At 44.8% G+C, this 23,569-nt stretch overlaps 1 protein-coding gene across 3 annotated transcripts in view; it reads right to left on the reverse strand.

Annotated features, from left to right (window-relative positions):
* LOC117419723 (dynein axonemal heavy chain 7-like) overlaps positions 1 to 20,878 on the reverse strand; it is a 64,839-nt gene extending 43,961 nt beyond the window's left edge. For 2 of the 3 annotated variants that reach the window (XM_059020927.1, XM_059020928.1), the window contains exons 1-4: positions 20,045 to 20,878; positions 13,686 to 13,814; positions 6,778 to 6,917; positions 4,605 to 4,805 (exon numbers count right to left, since the gene is read on the reverse strand). The gene's annotated coding sequence lies outside the window, so the exon portion shown is untranslated. Of the gene's footprint in view, positions 1 to 4,604; positions 4,806 to 6,777; positions 6,918 to 11,222; positions 11,339 to 13,685; positions 13,815 to 20,044 lie in introns of those variants that run through there. The other variant, XM_059020929.1, reaches the window with a different exon arrangement.
* Positions 20,879 to 23,569: the final 2,691 nt, after the last annotated feature.

A 23,569-nucleotide genomic window follows, 5' to 3' on the forward strand; every position in this document is an offset into this window, starting at 1 on the left:
TACCACATAGAGACAGCACAGAGAGATTGAAACTGCACAGCAAACCACTACCACAGAGAGAGAGCACAGAGAGATTGAAACTGCACAGCAAACCACTACCACAGAGAGAGAGCACAGAGAGATTGAAACTGCACAGCAAACCACTACCACATAGAGACAGCACAGAGAGATTGAAACTGCACAGCAAACCACTACCACAGAGAGAGAGCACAGAGAGATTGAAACTGCACAGCAAACCACTACCACAGAGAGAGAGCACAGAGAGATTGAAACTGCACAGCAAACCACTACCACAGAGAGAGAGCACAGAGAGATTGAAACTGCACAGCAAACCACTACCACAGAGAGAGAGCAGAGAGATTGAAACTGCACAGCAAACCACTGCCACAGAGAGAGAGCACAGAGAGATTGAAACTGCACAGCAAACCACTACCACATAGAGAGAGAACAGAGAGATTGAAACTGCACAGCACCACTACCACAGAGAGAGAGCAGAGAGATTGAAACTGCACAGCAAACCACAACCACAGAGAGAGAGCAGAGAGAGATTGAAACTGCACAGCAAACCACTACCACAGAGAGAGCACAGAGAGATTGAAACTGCACAGCAAACCACTACCACAGAGAGAGAGCACAGAGAGATTGAAACTGCACAGCAAACCACTACCACAGAGAGAGAGAACAGAGAGATTGAAACTGCACAGCAAACCACTACCACAGAGAGAGAGCAGAGAGAGATTGAAACTGCACAGCACCACTACCACAGAGAGAGAGCAGAGAGATTGAAACTGCACAGCAAACCACTGCCACAGAGAGAGAGCACAGAGAGATTGAAACTGCACAGCAAACCACTACCACAGAGAGAGAGCACAGAGAGATTGAAACTGCACAGCAAACCACTACCACAGAGAGAGAGCACAGAGAGATTGAAACTGCACAGCAAACCACTACCACAGAGAGAGAGCACATGTCCTGCACTGTCTGGGACCTTTAAACCACCCCCAAAGCTGACACAAATACAGCTCAGGATCCAAATATAAGGCATTGTGTAAAAGTCAAAGCTGCGGGTTCCTTCTGCTGCAAGCAGTGATCTTCTATTGCAGTGCACAGATGCTCTGGCAATTACTTGCACTGCAGTCTCTCCGGGCCCGAAGCCATTACTGCTGTACATTTTATTTCATTTATACTGTATATCAAACTATTCTCAGCAGTTAACATGACTTGTCAATCCAAATCTACTGGCTTGACCTTGAAGTGATATGCATGTCCCATCACAAGCAATTTCAGAGAAGAGGAGCTCATTTAATCTGCCTTTACAGGAAGGTTACCTGTCCTGCATCCCAGATCCTAACAGCTCCAAGGAGGGCGTCAGACCAAGGGGACTGACACATCTAAGCATCCTGGATCCTAACAGCTCCAAGGAGGGCGTCAGACCAAGGGGACTGACACATCAAAGCATCTCAGATCCTAACAGCTCCAAGGAGGGTGTCAGACCGAGGGGACTGACACATCAAAGCATCTCAGATCCTAACAGCTCCAAGGAGGGTGTCAGACCAAGGGGACTGACACATCAAAGCACCCCGGATCCTAACAGCTCCAAGGAGGGTGTCAGACCAAGGGGACTGACATATCAAAGCACCCCGGATCCTAACAGCTCCAAGGAGGGCGTCAGACCAAGGGGACTGACATATCAAAGCATCCCGGATCCTAACAGCTCCAAGGAGGGCGTCAGACCAAGGGGACTGACACATCAAAGCACCCCGGATCCTAACAGCTCCAAGGAGGGCGTCAGACCAAGGGGACTGACATATCAAAGTTGCTTTAATACATGTTGTGAAATGAGGAACCTCATTAGAAAAAAAACAAAACAAACAGTAAACTCAAAACAATTTTGTAAACTTTAAAATACAAAGTCACCCCAAGAAACCTGCTGTACTGTATACTTCATGGCTAGTTACAGTCTCCCAATCTGCACTGCAGACAAGGCATGTGTTCAAGCAGGACTCGTCATGAGGGGATTGTTGTGGATCTTCGGAGATGATGAAAAGTATGCTCATTTGCTATATAGAGGTAGCAAGAACTAAACAGGCAGGCAAAAATGACGTAAAACTTTAAGATAGCACAATGCAGTGTGGGGTGATTGGCAAAGCAGGTATAATTAAAATGTGTTTTTAAATGCAGTTATACATGCATTCCTTATGGTGAGAAGCAGAAACGATTATGCAGCAAAACATTAAGGAGGTTTGTCAGTTTATTAGGAATCTGTCAATCATATCGCTTTTAGTTATGTATAAAAATGTAATTTATAATTCTAATATGAAACACGTTCGTTTATAAAAAAAGTATTATGATTTCCAAAGAGAACCACTCTTGGCACCACCAAGTTCATTATTTTGTACCTAGCCGACGTTTTCTTTTCTTCTGCCTTGTAAAGAACAATGCTGTCTACAGTATTTATGAAACGGAGTCTGGAATAGATACATTGGATTTCAATTATAAATTACGAACATTGTTCAACGTATATTACAAATATCTGTTTGGTATTCTCACATTGTAAGTGACCACACATAAAAAAAAAAATCAAGAAACACGCAGCCTTCTGGTTATCTAAACACTTTGATATATGCAATAAGATACAAAACAAACTGGATTATTTATTTTCTTAATAAAAAAGAACAGAAACACAGAAAAGGCAGATTTGTATCCTGTAATTCTCTACCTCCTTATTTTATGGGAGCCAGCACTAACTGTGATGGATCGAGGTACCAGCTAAATCTGTGTGACCCTTGTCCCGAGAGAGAGCCCAGCCGCCCAGCTCCACTCTCGGGGAGAGAGAGAGAGACAGCAAAGCTATTAACACAGTGAAAGATTCCAGGCTCCTATGTACCAGCGCCTCACTCCAATTGTAACATGCAATAGAGAGAAGCTACAGACACAGCCGCTGGCTGACTGTGAAAGCACTCCTCTCTCTTCCCTCTAAAGCACTAACCAACTATAAGTCGTTTGAGAACAAGCTGGTGAGAAGAAAAATGAGGCTGATTGTTAGAGTAGGGCAGCAGTGAGGAGTGTAGGGCAGCAGTGTGGAGTAGTGGTTAGGGCTTTGGTCTCTTGACCAGAGGGTTGTGGGTTCAATCCCCAGTGGGGGACACTGCTGCTGTACCCTTGAGCAAGGTACTTTACCTAGATTGCTCCAGTAAAAACCCAACTGTATAAATGGGGAATTGTATGTAAAAAAATAATGTAATTGTAGGTAAAAATAATGTGATATCTTGTAACAATTGTAAGTCGCCCTGGATAAGGGCGTCTGCTAAGAAATAAATAATAATAATAATAATAATAATAGAGTGCAGGGCTGCACTGTGAAAAGAAGTGTTCAGGCTGGAAAACTAAACAGACGAAACAGCACTACCAACCATTGCCATAAAATGCACATTTAATATTAATAATTAAGGCCCTGTGCAAATCGCAATTTCACGGGCTGTGCAGAAATCGTGAAATTAGCCCAGTACTGCAATTTTTACAATATTCTTAAGAAATAAAAATAAATTATTTCATAATTATTACAAAACTGTACACCTCTGCTGTTTGCCTGTGAGTAATATTCACCATGCACACAGTGCTGTGCAGTGATTATGTCATGTGACTACAGTATATGCAATCTAGGCGAGAAATTAAAATACTACACACTGTAAACAAGAAAATGGATGTCTCTAAAAATGTGTCTGCAGCAGATCACGTAAAGTAGAATCCAGCAGGAGTTTTACACAGCGATGGAGGGAAGCTCTTCTGTACGTCCTGCAACGTTACCGTAGATCACTACCGAGAATCGGCTGTTCACAGGCACTTAGATTCAAGCATTCACAGAAAGAGAAAGGTAGAAATCCAGAGCAGTACTGCGACTGCTTTACTTGCAAAGAAACAAAAAACACTGACTTCCATATTCCAAAAGTCCACTGAAAACCGTGAAGCACGAAACACATTACATTGTGACCTGACAGAGGCGTTTTTTTTCACACGTATCCCTCTTGAAAGATTGGACAACCAAAAGTTACGTAAATTCTTCAGACTGAGTGTTGCAAATGGTGGAGTGATTCCTTCATCAGCCCAGCTGAGACGTGAATACTTAAGTTGCCGAGTATCACAAGCAGGAGATTATGGAATTGGTTTAAAACAGTCTGGTTGCTTGTCAGTGCTCACTGACGAGTCGACTGATGCCCAAGATCAGTATGGCTTTTACACATTGTATTTGTTTTGCAGAACCTAAAATGGTGACATGCATCTGACGTACTAGAACTGAAAGCTGTCCTACAGATACACTTTACCTACAGGCTGTTAATTACAACACTGTTTCACAAGCTATTGTAAAGTGCTTGAATAACTTTGACTTTGATGATGTCAGTGCATTTACCTCTATATTTCATGTTTAAAAAAATTATAATAATCTGTACGCATAATTTATAAAATAGTTCTGCACACATTCCATGAAATACGATATTTTACCCGTAACACTGAATTTTAAAGGCCTTAATAATAATTAATAACATATACAGAAATGCCTCCTGCTGGATGTTAACCCACACTGCAGGGAAGGGTCCTCCACTCACCATCAACATGATGATGGCGTGTGGTTTGATGGGCAGGCCCAGGCTGTGGTGTGGGTAGCCCCCCTAGTATTCGTTCCCTCTGCCGTACCCCTCCAGCCAGCTCACCAGCTCCTGCAGGGACTCTGCCACCACCACGCGTAACATAACCGACATGAGTGTCGCCACGCTGCTGAAGAAGTGAGCCATCCTCATCCTCAGAGCCTGCACACAGACAGCACCGACACAGGAATCAGACATGGCACAGACAATGCACAGGCACCACACAGACACCGGGGAATCAGACACTGCACAGGCACCACATAGACACTGGGGAATCAGACACTGCACAGACACTGGGGAATCAGACACGGCACAGGCACCGCACAGACACTGGGGAATCAGACACGGCACAGACACCACATAGACACTGGGGAATCAGACACTGCACAGGCACCACATAGACACTGGGAATCAGACACTGCACAGACACTGGGGAATCAGACACTGCACAGGCACCGCACAGACACTGGGGAATCAGACACGGCACAGACACCACATAGACACTGGGGAATCAGACACTGCACAGACACTGGGGAATCAGACACGGCACAGGCACCGCACAGACACCGGGGAATCAGACACTGCACAGACACTGGGAATCAGACACTGCACAGGCACCACATAGACACTGGGGAATCAGACACTGCACAGACACTGGGAATCAGACACGGCACAGGCACCGCACAGACACCGGGGAATCAGACACTGCACAGACACGGCACAGACACTGGGGAATCAGACACTGCACAGGCACCACACAGACCACTGGGGAATCAAACACGGCACAGACACTGGGGAATCAGACACGGCACAGGCACCACACAGACACCGGGGAATCAGACACTGCACAGGCACCACACAGACACTGGGGAATCAGACACCACACAGACACTGGGGAATCAGACACTGCACAGGCACCACACAGACACCGGGGAATCAGACACGGCACAGACACTGGGGAATCAGACACGGCACAGGCACCACACAGACACCGGGGAATCAGACACGGCACAGGCACCACACAGACACTGGGGAATCAGACACTGCACAGGCACCGCACAGACACTGGGGAATCAGACACGGCACAGGCACCACACAGACACAGCACAGGCACCGCACAGACACTGGGGAATCAGACACGGTACAGGCACCACACAGACACCAGGGAATCAGACATGGCACAGGCACCACACAGACACTGGGGAATCAGACACGGCACAGGCACCACACAGACACTGGGGAATCAGACACTGCACAGGCACCACACAGACACCGGGGAATCAGACACTGCACAGGCACCGCACAGACACCGGGGAATCAGACATGGCACAGGCACCACACAGACACCGGGGAATCAGACACTGCACAGGCACCGCACAGACACTGGGAATCAGACACGGCACAGGCACCACACAGACACCGGGGAATCAGACACTGCACAGGCACCGCACAGACACTGGGGAATCAGACACTGCACAGGCACCACACAGACACCGGGGAATCAGACACGGCACAGACACTGGGGAATCAGACACTGCACAGGCACCGCACAGACACTGGGGAATCAGACACGGCACAGACACCACACAGACACCGGGGAATCAGACACGGCACAGACACTGGGGAATCAGACACTGCACAGGCACCGCACAGACACGGCACAGGCACCACACAGACACCAGGGAATCAGATACAGCACAGGCACCGCACAGACACAGGGGAATCAGACACTGCACAGACACGGCACAGACACTGGGGAATCAGACACTGCACAGGCACCGCACAGACACCGGGGAATCAGACACTGCACAGGCACCACACAGACACTGGGGAATCAGACACGGCACAGGCACCACACAGACACCGGGGAATCAGACACGGCACAGACACTGGGGAATCAGACACGGCACAGGCACCGGGGAATCAGACACGGCACAGATACTGGGGAATCAGACACTGCACAGGCACCGCACAGACACGGCATAGGCACCACACAGACACCAGGGAATCAGACACAGCACAGGCACCACACAGACACCAGGGAATCAGACACAGCACAGGCACGACACAGACACTGGGGAATCAGACACGACACAGGCACCGCACAGACACTGGGGAATCCTGCGGTCCATACCTCTCTCAGCGTCTGCAGAGCTGCTCCTTGCTTGGCCGCGAGCTTGGCGGGGATTCGGGATCTGATCCCGGCCAGCCATTGCTCACACAGTGGGGTCACCTCCGAGGGGGTCAAACGAGTGGGTGATCAGCTCACAGTACCTGGAACAGAGAGAGAGAGGGAGTGCTGGAGGAAAGAGTCCTCCTGAATGCAGCGGCGTCCACTGTGGACAAAACCCAGCAAAGTGTAGTAAAGCACGATCAAAAAGCAGTGCAGCACAGGCAAGCATGGCGAGTCATAATAGAACATTTCTAACCTTAAACACTCGAGCAACTTCGTTTTAAAACACACTGAAACTGATCTAAACAGCGACAGATCTAAATAGCACTGTTTAAATATGTATAGAATCCCTTTTTAAGACATCAATGCCTGTAAGAGACTCACTCTCACTGTTAGAGATATAGAGACTCACTCCCACTGCACAGAGACACCAGCCACACTGAACTGCACAGAGACACCAGCCACACTGAACTGCACAGAGGACACCAGCCACACTGAACTGCACAGAGACACCAGCCAGACTGAACTGCAGAGACACCAGCCACACTGAACTGCAGAGACACCAGCCACACTGAACTGCACAGAGACACCAGCCAGACTGAACTGCACAGAGCCACCAGCCAGACTGAACTGCACAGAGACACCAACCACACTAAACTGCACAGAGACACCAGCCACACTGAACTGCACAGAGCCACCAACCAGACTGAACTGCAGAGACACCAGCCAGACTGAACTGCACAGAGACACCAACCACACTAAACTGCACAGAGACACCAGCCACACTGAACTGCACAGAGACACCAGCCAGACTGAACTGCAGAGACACCAGCCAGACTGAACTGCAGAGACACCAGCCACACTGAACTGCACAGAGACACCAGCCAGACTGAACTGCACAGAGGACACCAGCCAGACTGAACTGCAGAGACACCAGCCAGACTGAACTGCAGAGACACCAGCCACACTGAACTGCACAGAGACACCAGCCAGACTGAACTGCACAGAGCCACCAGCCAGACTGAACTGCACAGAGACACCAGCAAGACTGAACTGCACAGAGACACCAGCCACACTGAACTGCACAGAGACACCAGCCACACTGAACTGCACAGAGACACCAGCCACACTGAACTGCACAGAGACACCAGCCACACTGAACTGCACAGAGACACCAGCCAGACTGAACTGCACAGAGACACCAGCCAGACTGAACTGCACAGAGACACCAGCCAGACTGAACTGCACAGAGACACCAGCCACACTGAACTGCACAGAGACACCAGCAAGACTGAACTGCACAGAGACACCAGCCACACTGAACTGCACAGAGACACCAGCCACACTGAACTGCACAGAGACACCAGCCACACTGAACTGCACAGAGACACCAGCCACACTGAACTGCACAGAGACACCACCCAGCCGTAGCCTCAGGCTGCCAAACACAGATGATGCAGCCCATTCAGCTGGCTCGGAGGATTTGAAACAGGGATTCCTTGACAATCACTAATGCACGCTGGAATCCTCTACAACAACCACCAGAAGGATTTGGTTTAAATGGCCTCAATGCTGCTCAGGGAGGAATCTGACCTGTGACATCTCATTACCGATGCCGTGGGCATGGCTGCAGCATTAGAGGTTTACAGGGTCACTCTCGGGGCTGGAAAGCAATTTACTCCAAACCGTCATTAGCGTCATTTCCGAAAGAAAAGAATAAAAAGCACACCCAATAAACTGACCATGGCAGAAATAATCAAGTTGTTTAACATGTATTGTAGAATTGTAGCAAAAATAAAAATAAATAGAAATTGTTCTAATGACGATTTGGAGTAAATAGTTTTGAGAATCTAGTCCTTTGTGTTTTTCTATCATTCTAACTCTATATTAATTCTGCTGGTATTCCCCCAATCACTAACTACAAAAAATGATAACAGAAAGACTTCTTCAGTATAGCAGGATTGTAACGGTGGTGGCATTAAGATCCATGGCTGTTCCCCCGTGCTTTTCCAAGTTTCACTCTGCATTTACCACCATGTACCCTGGTTATGCTACACATTTACCACCCTGTACCCTGGTTATGCTACACATTTACCACCCTGTACCCTGGTTATGCTACACATTTACCACCATGTGCCCTGGTTATGCTACACATTTGCCACCATGTGCCCTGGTTATGCTACACATTTACCACCATGTGCCCTGGTTATGCTACACATTTACCACCATGTGCCCTGGTTATGCTACACATTTACCACCATGTGCCCTGGTTATGCTACACATTTACCACCATGTGCCCTGGTTATGCTACACATTTACCACCATGTACCCTGGTTATGCTACACATTTACCACAGTTTACCCTGGTTTCACTCTGCATTTCCATAGTTTACCATGGTTTGCCATGTTTATTAATATGCTTGAATGTATCTCTCTATTCTTTACAATGCTTACTTATGCTTTATTACACCTGCTATTGTTTTTTACTGGGGTAATCATTTATAAAGCCAGTGCTATGTCCAAACTAGCAACGTTTATACATCTGAATGTGTCTCATCCCTGAAACAGAATACATTTATGTATCATTTCACTTTTTATCATTAATTGCTTTTGTCAAGAAAGAGAAGTTTGAACAATGAACAGGACGATAATAAAATACTTAGTGGGATGACAATTAATTTCTGAAGCCCTGATGCCTCGTATCAGCCTGTCTACAGTGCATGTCTGCTCTCTCCTAGGGAAGGCACATCAGCTTATCTGTGCAATACAGCGACTGTGCTAATCTCACACAAGGGAACTGATAGCTTATCTGTGCAATACAGCGACTGTGCTAATCTCACACAGGGGAACTGATTCAGAGCTCATTCACTGCTGTGAGTCCCGGACACAATGACAGCTTCACTCATCATCTCAGAGACACACAGACCCTCTGGCTTATTGTTTACAGGCTTTGATTGAGAATCTTGGGGGAGTTCATTTAGAGAATAATAGAAAAAAACAGGTAATGTCAAAAATGTACTGGCCCCTGCTAGGGACAAGTATAGGACTTTTAAAGACTGTTACAAAAGTAAGAGAAATTTATTAGAAAATACGTCAAGCAGACAAACGTTTGCCTTTGTTTTATAACTGCGGTCACCAGACGTTTGGCCGTCTTTGTGCTTTGAATGCTAAGCAGCAGCTCCTGGGCAGCAAGCGACTTTTTACTGAGAAGTCTGCTTCCAAATGCTGGTGGTAATGATTGACACGAGAGGATGCAGGTATGAAACAGCAGCTGCGTGGAAGACTGGTCCAGGTCACTGCATCACTCTCCTCCTCTCTGGCATGTAAGGTTGTGAAGAACACTCACACTGCTAAAGCTCTGGCATCACTACAGTAATGAGCATGTCAAGCCAGGCACTTAACAAACACTACAAAACCTCTACAAATTGGATATACTCATTTGGCAACTGCCTAAAAGTTACCTTTTATAAAGCATAGTTGTTAAACCCGGATCTCAGTCCAATCGATCACGCTTGAGATGAACTTGAACGAGGTGTTCAATCATCTGCCCACCTCTCTGCATTGATTGTCCTAATAAAGTGGCCAGGCAGTGTACATTTCAATTAGACCGATACAAAACAGTGACTTCAACGGATGCTGACAAGCACAGTGAACCAGTTCTCAGTGTCACATTTCTAAAAGGACTATTGATCTCTGCCAAGGCTGGTAAAAACATTTGAATAGCAAATGTAAGAAATAAATAATATTGGGGATGCATGCAAGCTTGCCATTCTCAGCATCCCTCTGCAAGAACAAGTCTGAAAAGGGAGACATTCCTCCAAAGATAAAGTATGGTGCTGTGTAGCATGTGTGAATAAAGCAAGTGCTCTGAAGCCACTGCTTTAAACCCGACGCTACAGACAGCAAGTGCTCTGAAGCCACTGCTTTGAACCCAACACTACAGACAGCAAGTGCTCTGAAGCCACTGCTTTGAACCCAACACTACAGACAGCAAGTGCTCTGAAGCCACTGCTTTGAACCCAACACTACAGACAGCAAGTCATGACAGGGTCAGCAAGCACTCCGGTGCTTCTGATTACAATGCATTTTATAACATTATTCATTATTATGACAGTTTTACAGTCCCTGTGATTGCTCATTCTCAAAGCTTCCTTGAACAGGACATACCGTTTCAAGTCTATCCTGTTTCAAAGAAGTAATAAATAAAACGAAATCAGCACAATCCCCACCCCCCCTTCCCCCTACCCCCCCCCCCCCCTCGCTCCCGTCCCCTCAAAAAAAAAAAGAATTAAAGTACTTTGTCAAGATTCCCAAACGTTCTAATGCCTTTCCTTCCCTCCTTCCCCCGGCACAAAATCACACTGCAGATTTAGTGCTTTATAGCAGTAATAAATATCCATTTCTTACCTAAAGATTTGACAGGGGAAAGATCTTCACAGTCCTCCAGCTCTCACGAAGAGCCTGCCCCTCCCTCCCTCTCCTGCTCTGAAACCATGGAGATGAGTTCTGCTATGTGAATCGCTGTGAGTCTCCAGCAGGGCTCTGACACTAATCTGCCTGAATAGACTGTTACAGTACAGCGGGAGCAGAACAGGGGGGTTCTGGGGATTGGTAAGGTAGCCCTGCTGAGAATCATAGGGGTCCAGGTCCCAGTCCAGTGAGGTGGGAATGGCCACCCAAGAGCACTATGAGGGAGGTTACGATCTGAATGTTTGAGGTGGGGAGGGAGGGAGTGCCTTCTCACTGAAAAGCCAGAATTCACTCATAAACACATTCTCTCACACACACTCTCATCTTCTTCAGATTCCTTTAGCCTGCCAGGCTCACAGAGCTGAATACAGGTGCCTATTGTTCCAGAGCCAGTGAGGCAGCCAACCACTCACAGGCTAACCGGTCCACAGATAACCGCAGAGGACACTCCATCCGCTTAACCCCTCCTGCTCCACAGATCCAGCTCTTTAGTGGTTAGAGCTGAGGGACTGGGAGGAGGCAGTGTGGTCTAGTGGTTAGAGCTGAGGGACTGGGAGGGAGGCAGTGTGGTCTAGTGGTTAGAGCTGAGGGACTGGGAGGGAGGCAGTGTGGTCTAGTGGTTAGAGCTGAGGGACTGGGAGGGAGGCAGTGAGGTCTAGTGGTTAGAGCTGAGGGACTGGGAGGGAGGCAGTGTGGTCTAGTGGTTAGAGCTGAGGGACTGGGAGGGAGGCAGTGTTGTCTGGTGGTTAGAGCTGAGAGACTGGGAGGGAGATAGTGTAGTGGTTAGAGCTGAGGGACTTGGAGGGAGGCAGTGTTTGCAACACAAGCCTCTCAGTAAACAGTATACGGGTGTGCATGGTTGTCTGAGACCTCTTTCACCACGCTGACTCAGAGGTAATTCAAGTTTTTCTCTAGTACAGGTAACACAATCGCTTTTGTTTCTAGTTTTCAGGCTGTGGGATACTGGATTGATTCCAAGTGCGTTTTTCAATGATCCTACACTCTACCTTTTAAATGACTTCACCAAGAGCTGCTTTGGGAATGTATTGTTAACACAGGTGGCTTTTAATAAAGTTCAGTGGCATTATCATGGCATTCTCCCTGGAAGAGAAATGAAAACAAGCCTATTAAAGTGATTTGTGTTATATAAAAAAGACTCAATTACAGTCAACAACAATGGCCTCACACTACAGACTGAGGGGCAGTGCGCAAACAGGCCACAATGCTCCTGAATCTCCATTTATAGTATACCGAGGTGATAACCTCAGCAGTGACTTACAAATCTGAGAGGGTGTTTATACTAGCGAGGGAGGCTGCTGTCTCCAAGTACTGTACACTCAACGTGTCCTCTAGTTAGAGCTTGTACTGTAGGACAAGTGTTTTGGTGTTTCCTTTTTTAAGGTTCTAGATATTCATTAAAAAATAGTTGTGTGCTGCTTCTGCTTGGAGTCTGACTTCAACCTGTCATTCATAGAAACCTTTGTGACCTGTATGGTAAATCGCAAGCTATCCTAATGGAAGTGATGAGTAGTGATGATTCCACTTGTTGCATCATGTTGAAATATCTGGAAATCCCTGAGGATATCCTCAGTTCAGACGTTAAACTAGAAGAGCATTTGTTCATCCAGTATTACCATTTCTGCACGGCAGCCCTGCACGAGCTCTCTGGAATGGGTTTTCACCAGCGTCCATGCAGACACCGCTCCCAGTACAAGAATAACAGTGAAAGCATTCGGAATACAGTGCAGGAGCACTGTAAATACCTGCACTGAATCAGCCAGCCCCGCCTACTCTCTGCCAGCCAGCCCCGCCTCCTCTCTGCCAGCCAACCCCGCCTACTCTCTGGAACAAGAGCTCTGAAGGTACCTGCTCTTCAATCATCTCAATAGAGGCACATTTTAAAGGAGTGCTAACCACAGTTTGAAATTCAATCTGAACAGCACTCAAAAATACTCCTGCCCCCTTTCTTCTGTTTACAATGTTTTACTTGTTTGTTTCAATTTTACACGATGGCTTGGAATTTGCAGTGATGAAAAGTTGCTGATCACTTCCTGTGCTGAAGTTCAAAACTCACTCCAATAATCCATCTGCAATCAGACCATGTGACCTACAGCAAAGGGTACCAGGATGCAGCATTTTATTAAAGCATTTCAAATATCCTGAAGTAAAGCAAAACATTGTTTTAAACAATTCAAAAAAACTAAAAGATTCTGAGTAAAATCAAAAGGGGAACAAATACAACTTGTTTGATGGTAAGAAGGGCATTGTAAAGCCTTGGTCAGTATGCGATAATACGGATGCCCCCAAACCCAAACACACCCAGAAAGAGCAAAGAAATCTGCATTAAAAACAGAAGCAAGTGAATGAACCGTGTTGCGAGGTGAAGGAGGCAGTGCTTACCTGGGCAAGTGCTCCTGCAGGGGGCTGGCTGACCGCGAGAGGCTGTGGGTGGAGAAAGTGGAGGGAGGGAAGCAGACAGCCAGGGCGGCCCTTGTGGCCTCATCATGCACGGGTGGTCTTCCTCAGGGTCTGCGGAGGAGGGATGGTGCAGCTTTATTCACATACAGGCAAGTCTATTTTAAAGGCATTGAACTGACTCCAGGAATAACACAATTTCTGCTCTCTAAACGGGAACTGTCTGTTGTTGACTCACTGTCTTTGCAGAATTGTGACCCCTGTCTGTGAAGGTAAAGCCCTGGAACTGCTTGTGCAAAGGAGGCTGGTTGCCCAGTGATTGGGCAGTGTGTCTGGGCCGCTTTCACACCCAGCCTCTGCCCTGTCACATTAATTAGACTACACAGTGGCGTACTGTTGAGGTGTGGTATTTAAATAACCAGATGCCAGCAATCTCAAGTGATCAGACTCACAAAGTGTCATGAAGGAGGCCTGTGAGGTCTCATACTGCACCAGCAGTCTGCTGATGAAAGCCCTGGTGAAGTCTGGAGACCCTCAAACACATCTGCTCCGTCAGGGGAGGCTGTGGATGCGCCTGCCAGTGCTTTGCCTTTGTTCTAATCTTTTGTCAGGGAAAATGATTTAAATTACTGTTTTGAATGTTTAATTCATTAGGCTTTTGAACAGCAAGAGCAGTGCGCAGATGAGTCATGTTTATTTACACCCCCCACCCCCCACCCCTTTTAAACTAGAGAAGCAGAAAAACAACCTGGGTCGGAATTAGCATAGTCCGACTGTAACAACAACAAAGAAAATCATAAACATTCACGTTCCAAAGTGATAAGCAGCAGACACAAGCAAACGCTTACCAATGCCTAAAAACTGGTAAGAATGTAAGCACCTGTGCTGGGATGAATGTGTTCTGCGTAGTTTATTTTCTTATATAAATATTCAGATGTTCTTTCCTTTCAACTAGCTGAAAAATAATGTATAATTAGTACCATAGTCTCTCTCTCAGTCGGATTGATGGTGGTGTATGTGTGCGTGTGTTTGTGTGTGCGTGTGTTTGTGTGTTTGCACGTGTGTGTGCGCGTCAGTATAATTGTTATTTCAGAATGCATTGTTTTTGATTAAGTGATGTAACTCTGCAAGGTCACTTAACCATGCTGCAGAGACTGCTTGCATGATACAATAATAACGATGAAATGGTTTTAATGGTGGATGGAAGCGCAGCGCTCTGAAATGTCTCTCAGGACCCTGCCACTCCACTCCTAGATGTTTCACTTCTTTTAGCATCTGCTGGACATTTTCAAAATCCTCCAGCCCTGGAGGAACCCTGCCTTCCAACGTGCAGCTGGAGGAGTCACAGTGTTTCCATTATTATCATAGTCTACCTGCACTGAGACCCTGCCTGAAGAGTTGTGAGGTAAGCCTCTGGGTGTATGAAGAGCTGTCCTCTGGGTGCATGAAGAGCTGTCCCCTTGGTGTATGAAGAGCTGTGAGGTAAGCCTCTGGGTGTATGAAGAGCTGTCCTCTGGGTATATGAAGAGCTGTCCTCTGGTGTATGAAGAGCTGTCCTCTGGGTTTATGAAGAGCTGTGAGGTAAGCCTCTGGGTGTATGAAGAGCTGTCCTCTGGGTGTATGAAGAGCTGTCCTCTGGGTGTATGAAGAGCTGTGAGGTAAGCCTCTGGGTGTATGAAGAGCTGTCCCCTTGGTGTATGAAGTGTTGTCCTCTGGGTGTATGAAGAGCTGTGAGGTAAGCCTCTGGGTGTATGAAGAGCTGTCCCCTTGGTGTATGAAGTGTTGTCCTCTGGTGTATGAAGAGCTGTCCTCTGGGTGTATGAAGAGCTGTGAGGTAAGCCTCTGGGTGTATGAAGAGCTGTCCCCTTGGGTGTATGAAGTGTTGTCCTCTGGGTGTATGAAGAGCTGTCCTCTGGGTGTATGAAGAGCTGCCCCCTTGGTGTATGAAGTGTTGTCCTCTGGGTGTATGAAGAGCTGTCCTCTGGGTGTATGAAGAGCTGTCCCTTGGTGTATGAAGTGTTGTCCTCTGGGTGTATGAAGAGCTGTCCTCTGGGTGTATGAAGAGCTGTGAGGTAAGCCTCTGGGTGTATGAAGAGCTGCCCCCTTGGTGTATGAAGTGTTGTCCTCTGGGTGTATGAAGAGCTGTCCTCTGGGTGTATGAAGAGCTGTCCCTTGGTGTATGAAGTGTTGTCCTCTGGGTGTATGAAGAGCTGTGAGGTAAGCCTCTGGTGTATGAAGAGCTGTCCCCTTGGTGTATGAAGTGTTGTCCTCTGGGTGTATGAAGAGCTGTCCTCTGGGTGTATGAAGAGCTGTGAGGTAAGCCTCTGGGTGTATGTGTCATGTATTAAATGACGGGGATGGACACATCAAACACATGCTCGGCTCGTAGAGAAGAGCACTTCTCCCGGTCGGCTTTGTTCTCTAATGTAATTTCATGGCTGCAGGGCTAGTTTTACCCATGAGATGGTTATGAACAAGAATTCCTCAAAATCTTGAAATAATATTCAGGCATGAGAAATTAATGTTTGTCCCAGCTCACCTCATAAAAAACAAACTATTTTAAAATTATTTTTATAATAAATCACAACTTTGACTACATGCAGCCAGCAAGCATTTACAATCCAGCAGAAACACGCAGACACCTAAATACAGACCCATAATAATAATAATAATAATAATAATAATAATAATAATAATAATAATAATTCCACACATCTGTGTTCAGTATTTTTTTTATTTTATATATATATACGTCCTGATAGCATTGATTTATTATCAATTATTCACATTTGTGTGTACCTACATTACCTGTATATATATATATACTGTATATGTCTCAGTCATTCTTGTATCTTCTTATTCTTGTATCTTCTTGTTTCCAGTTTGCTTGAAGGCTCACGCACTGTTTTGCTGTTTTCAGAGGCTGGCTTCAATAGAACAGATTAGCATGACAGCGACAGAATGCTGTAATGTATGGTTCAATAATGAACCTTTATAAAGCTTCTGCCAGCATGTTATTGCAAAGACTTGTATAGTGGAGCGGAGAGGAAGACCAGGATCTGATAACATTGAGTATGTCAGGTCTCAAAGGGTTTGATTCAATAACCCAGTGTGATTCATTACTGAGGCACTATTAGCAGGCTATTCCTGCTTCATAATGAAAGAGCCCTGGACTCTTAAAGAAAGCATCACGATAAAAACACAAAATGAGCATTTTCAACATTTCAATAGGACTATTCCAGACTTTTCTGTTTATATATTTATATACACACACACACACACACACACACACACACAGGTAATGTTGTTACACACAAATGTGAATAATTGATAATAAATCAATGCTATCAGGACATTTCAGACTACAAGTCCTCTTCAGCTGGATGGAAAAATGCAGTGCGTAAAACAAGCTGCTGTTTAAAAACAAGCTGACTTTCCAAACATTTTGATTTTAGATGTAATTCAATAGAAATGTCCATATTTACACAAAGAGGTCATGCTCCTATAATGAATATCTTAGGAAGCAGATATTGAGTTTTGTTCTTGGGAATCAAACAGTTTTTAACCTTGTAATACATATGTGCAATTAAAATTAAAACTGAAAAATACAATTAAACAAAACGTCTCTTTAAAAGTCATAAATAATATTCAAATATACAATGACAGTTTGATCACCTGCACAGGTGCCCTTCTATTTTTTCTCTTCCAGGGATGGAAACTGCTAACACGACCGACGCAGGAACAGCCTGAACATATTTAATCAAACCAAGGAACGAGCGCGGGCAAGGTCTTCCGTTACTGCCTGCTCCCAACCTGAAACAGCTCTGCTTTGATCTAGGCTCGCCTGCCCTTCATTTCAGCTGGATTTGGTTGCGGTAGAAATGTAAAGAAGGCTGAGAGAATAACTGTGAAACAGCTGCTCACCAACCTGAAACTGGAATCCTAGCTTCTCAAACCTTTCCCGTCTCGAATGAATAGACATCTGATTTGGAGTGGTTATGTTTTTAATATGGTTCTTACTGATCTTAGATCCCTAACTTTCTGATAAAGGTGCTGCTGTAATTATAACTTGGAGACCCGCGTATCTAAAAAAAAATACAATTAAAAGCAGAAATGGCGATAGAAAAGCCAGCCGTCATGCCATGGCAAGATGATGACGTTTGCAATGAACTCTTTTAGATGAGCATTTCATACACAATGTTCAGAGTGTTCTTTCTCCTCCGTTTTATTTCTCCATGAAGATCTGTTGTTGTTTTGATTCATTTTACCAGCACTTTTTCATGTTCATGTTTTTTAATTGTTTGAATTCATTTGATTGTATTTTTGGTTTTTATTGACTTGTAAGGCGCTTTGAGACACTGTTATATGAAAGACGCTATATAAATAAATACACTTCCTTACTTTGTGTTGACAGTAAGATCTACATTGACAGAGTCATTTTCCTGATATACTGCACAGATTACCTCCTGTGTCTCATCTCTATAAAACAGTGATATCATCTTTCTGTACATCTATATTCAATTCTAAATGGAGATTTGTTTTACATCCCCTCCTATTGTGCTGTGCACCCAGAAGAGAAAGCCTCCATGATCTGAAGTGCACTGCAATGTACTGTGTTGTTTATTTAGTAGGTAATCACACAGGTTTGCTGTATTAGCTCTTAATGCATGCGAACTGTAATGTTACAGGCTTCCAATGTAAACATCTGTGTCTATTGCTTTTCTATTGCAACGATATCTGCTGAACGTTGCTGTAGCCTATAAAACTCCTGTACCGTATCAACTGCAATGCTTTGCAACAAAAGCGCTAACATTTGAAGAGTTATTTTACAGCTCCTGCACACAATTAAATTACAATTCGATTATGGCTCCGGCTGTACTGTCTTTTGTAGTGTGTGAGGGCTAACAGCTTTAGAGTTGTTTTTTAAGATGATTTACAGAGTGAATATGAATCCATATTATAAAGTTGAAAGCTGGTCGTTCTGGTGATCTTTATTGTTATTTAAAATATTTATTTATATATTTATTTATTTTTTTAATTTCCTCAAGTCTGTATTAAAAGGGGATAACAACATGATAGCAGTACTGAAAATCCTGCCACTACTCAAAATGAATAACCTTGCCTTTGTCAAGGGAAAGTGTGTTTGAAAACAAACATTGGCGGTATTTATAGTATTTCTGATGCCATGGTAACCACACATTTATTTGTCTTTAAATCTAATGTCTTGTGATGTGATTCACTATATAGTTAATGCTGTAACGATCTCCTGTTCCTTCTATTTAAACCTTCAGGCATCTAGTGTGTTTATCCATGTATTTTCTTTTATTCTTCTATACTGTACATTATCTAATTTTTATTTTTTCTAAAACCACAAACTTGAGCTCCTCCATGGTGTGTCTGTCTCTTGTAAAGTGCTGAACTGTTGGTTCATTTTCTTTTTTATTTATTGTATTTGATAGGTGGTTCTCTATTCTTTTATATAATGATGTACCTGTCTCTCCTACAGATTTTATTGTATTACATTTTATGCAAAATATACCACATACAAGGTTGCTATCCTTGCATGACGAACTTTAAGACTGAATATATTTATTTTCTTTATTTGCGATTTCACTTTTATCTTTATCAATACATTTGCACACTTTACAAGTGCTTCTACAGGTTTCAGTGTCCCTTAATGTATCTATGATCCCGTTATGTTTACTGTGGACTAAAACGTCAGCCAAATTTGCATCCCTCCTAAAAGCTACGATCGATGCTTTCGGAAATATTTTTTTCATTTTTTTCTGAATTATTAAGTATACGTAAATGCTTCCAAATTTTTTTGAAATGTTGGGTAATAATTTAGAATATGCAATTATTAATGGTACTCTCTTAACCCTCTGGGGAAAATGTGAACTAATAAATTAACAGAATCTACAAACACGCACACTTTCTACAACGCAAGACTTTTCTCCAAGGGTTTCTCAACAAGATATCTGTGAGATTTTGCAGGTTCACAAATTTTAGATAAATGACTTAATAAATAAAAAATAAAACATAAATTGAAAGCAAATGGACACCAGTGTGCACCACCAGTATTTATATTTATATGAACTGGTGTCTGGCAATGATCCCAGGGAGCATCATCTATAAGCTAACTTAGGAGCTGTTCCTTTCATTGACTGTTTATCTTGTTGCCTTTAGAATGTTGTAATCTCATTTTTTTTTTTTTTTTTTTTGTGAGGCTTTACTACAGCTTTGCTAAGCTTTACTATACACCAACAGATCTGGAGTGGACGTCCCACCGTAACCCAGTAGAACAAACTCAAACAAATAAAACAAGGTGCAGGCTGGCCACTCACCGGGATATCTGTCCTGAAGGCACCCCACATGTGGGGGGTGATCCCGTTTCAGGGGTCCTGGTGCCTGGTTCGCCCCCGGGACCCCTTGTCCACCCCCACGCCAGGGTACCCCCAGGCTCCTGTCTGGGGCTCTCTGGAGGGGCGGCAGTCTGCTGGCGCTCTGCACCTCCTCTTCGCAGACAGGCATGCGAGGCACAAGCAGGCGCGGTGGTGGAGGAGAGGAGCAGCAGCCCAGCCCCTCTGGATGGTAATCACTGTCCCAGGTGGCTGCATCACTGATAGCCTGTCCCTGCTCCCCACAGCCCCAGGGGCTTCCAACCTGCCAGTTAACCAGGGAGAGAAAAGAATCAATTAGGCTGTCTTTAGCTCGCAGCACACACACTGGTGCCTAATCCCTCATATTTGTGTATTAATGTATGTGTGTGTGCGTATGTATGAATGTGTGTATGTATGTAATGTAGGTATGTATGAATGTGTTTAAATGTACAGGTAGGTATATTAATATGGATACTCATTGCTGGCACTTTCAAACACACACACACACACACACACAGATACACAGACAAACAGAAAAGGTCAGCGTGATAAAAGTTGGGTCGGATGGTTCCATCCTGACATTTCCGGTCAGAATGAATGAGATACGATAGCATCGCCCTGGCTTTGTGGATTTCTTGGTCCCTGCCGTGAAGACGTTTTCTTTCTTCTCTTCGAAAGGAAGCTTTCAGATCCTTCCCTTCCCCGGTTTCCATAGTGATTTCAGCGTGGTTGTTGTTTTTTTCATTTGTTTTCAGAGAGGAGGAGAGAGGACGAGTAAAGCAGGTCTGTGTGTGTGCTGGTGGCTGTGTCTTTGTGTTGCATCAGAGCGTCTGTCTCAGTGCAGGGGTGTGGGTTAGGAGGGGTCTGTCCTGTCTGAACGTCCGTGTCTCTGTCTGTCTGTGCCTCTGCATAGCTCTCTTTATACGTCATTTAGAACTGTGTTAAATCACAATACAGTGCAGGAAAAGGGGTGCATGAAGAAACCCATGTGATATCAGCCCCATGATCATTTGTTCTGATGAAAGTGTCTCTGCAGGAACCCCAGCACACCATGCTAAGCCACTGTTTGATCGAATGAACTAGTCCTGGTTAAAACACACGCATGGGGTGTGATTAAGGGTTAGCAACCTGTGTTAAAATGTGTGTATGGTTGTCTCCTTATAATGCTTACACTTGCCTGGTGCAACTACAAGTAACAAAAATGTACTCAGTGACAGGATGCTGTTAAATGGAGCAGGTCCAATTCACCCAAGGAATATGTGCCAATGCTACTGCACAATAGCTACTAATGTATTTTCAAAACAGATTTCCAAGAGATCCTCTAGAGATATCAGCACTTGATTCTGAAGTGCTTCCCAGGAGAGGCGCGTTAAAAACAACAGTGTGATTCATAAACTGCAGGTAAAGCTGCAGGTTCTGTCAATACAAATCAATTAGTGACGAGACACACAGAAATGTGGGGCAGCGGAAGGAGGGTCCTGAGGTTGCTGGAGTATCTGCTGGTTGAAGGCGAGGAATTTCAGGACAGAAAAGAAGCGTTAAAGATAAACGCTGTCTTCCAAGAATCTGTCTCAACAGATTGCAAATAATGAGACGCCATCCCGAGAGTGTAAATTCAGGGCAGTCTGTGTGCTCCTAGTCTGACATGAAAGATAACCAGGCACTTCATCTTGGTAGACTTGTGAATACAAGTAAAATAAAATGTACGCTCTGAATTCTGTCCAGCGATAATCCTTTGTGCCCCCATGTGTGCAGATAAATGACTCTAGAGAACGATCAGGGCAGTAAATCAGGGTCACATTTACCCAAATGGGTTTCAGAAGCATGACTGACGAACCTGAAGTAGACTAGGCAACACAATGAATATGTTCCTGCTCAGTTCAGAGTTTGCATCCGTTTTATTTTACATTTAAACAGCTGGTGTCAGATACTGCATAGAACAACTTCAGCTAAGGTTCTGTGTTGCATAAACATCTTGGGAATTTTACAGTTTCTGGAAGTCAGTTTTAGTTATCTGTTTAAGGCATGGACTTCTCTTTGAGAAGATGTGGCAAACAAAGAAAAGGTATCATACAAAGAACCAACCTCCTGGACAACAACCAAATACCATCTGCAGAACCCACGATGATATGGAAGAACAAAGTGATACCAGTATCAGCGCCATGTTTAAAAGAAGGACAGCAGTTCCACTACGTCCTCGATCAGCATCTCAGCCTCCTGTAACTCAACAATCAAAGGGTTGGGACGTCAAAGCCGGAGAGCCAAGGGCAAGCAATCTGCAGACAAGAACCCAACACTGAATTGCACCTTGTATTCTGTTCAGCCATGCTCAAGTCCTAACTAGTTCAGATGGTCCCTTTCTGAGGTTTTATTTGCAGTGCAGAGATGAAAGTAGCACCAGACAATTCAGCTGGTGCTGAATCGCTTGCACGTGGCTTGACCTTGGCAACCCATACCATACCCTCACCACTCTCTGTGTAAATAATGTCTCCTGCCACCTAAGCGCACTTAAGAAGCACCGAGCTGGGCTGCCAATGCTGTTCGTGGTGTCCTTGGTACAGAAAAGCAGGCTCCTTCAGATCAGTAGTAATCTTTCGACTCACAAGAGATTCCAGCAAAAAGAACTCTCTGGAAACCTTTGTGTACAATACTTTTTTTTCCCCCATCTTTTGAATTTAGAACTTGAAATAATGTGATGAAAAGAAAAGCGAAGGACGCGATCAGTGCTGTGTTTTTTATTTTGCTTGTTGTCAAGGTTACCAGTATAAAACAAAACACGCTTGAGACTGACAAGCTCATTGAAAGTGTGAGCACGACGGCGATCCTTTCCGTCTTTCTTTTGATAAGAGCGCGTAGCCTGTCACTGCACTTCTCAGATCCACGGTGTTCTTGCATTATTGTTTCCTCAGAAAAGCTAGGCAGCTTTAAGAATTCGGATGCAAGACACACTGGGAGCTTACAGAGCTGCTATAAAAGGGGCGAAGGGGTTGTTGCTTCCAGTACTGAAACAGCTTTATTTATCGCTGCCAAAGCTGCGCACCTCCCTGTGACGGTCCACACATACTGAACAGGCTGCACAACACTTTATACATACAGTGCACAACATGTGTCACGTCTATGTACAGTATTAGCGACTATTTGGTTTAGAGATAGCACTTCCTTTGTTAATATTAAATAGGCCCCATCTGAACCCCACGTGGCCCTTCATTTCCTGCCTTAAATAAGTGACAAGATGTCATGGCACTGTGACAAAAAGATCAACAGCAAAACACCAAGTGTGAATATATACAGTAAATATATATATATATTTAAATGGATTTATTTATTTAATTATTTTCTCCCTGCTTTTCTCCTCTGAAATGTTGAATTAAGTTCCCTCACCGCAGCAATCCCCCACACCAGCTCAGGAGATCAGGAGGTCCGTGGCCTTTCCTAACCAAGCTTCTTTGGTTCTCAGTTAAAATGTGCTTGTGACACCTGCACTGTATG

This window comes from Acipenser ruthenus, unplaced genomic scaffold, assembly GCF_902713425.1.
Source record: "Acipenser ruthenus unplaced genomic scaffold, fAciRut3.2 maternal haplotype, whole genome shotgun sequence".
Lineage (NCBI taxonomy): Eukaryota > Metazoa > Chordata > Actinopteri > Acipenseriformes > Acipenseridae > Acipenser > Acipenser ruthenus.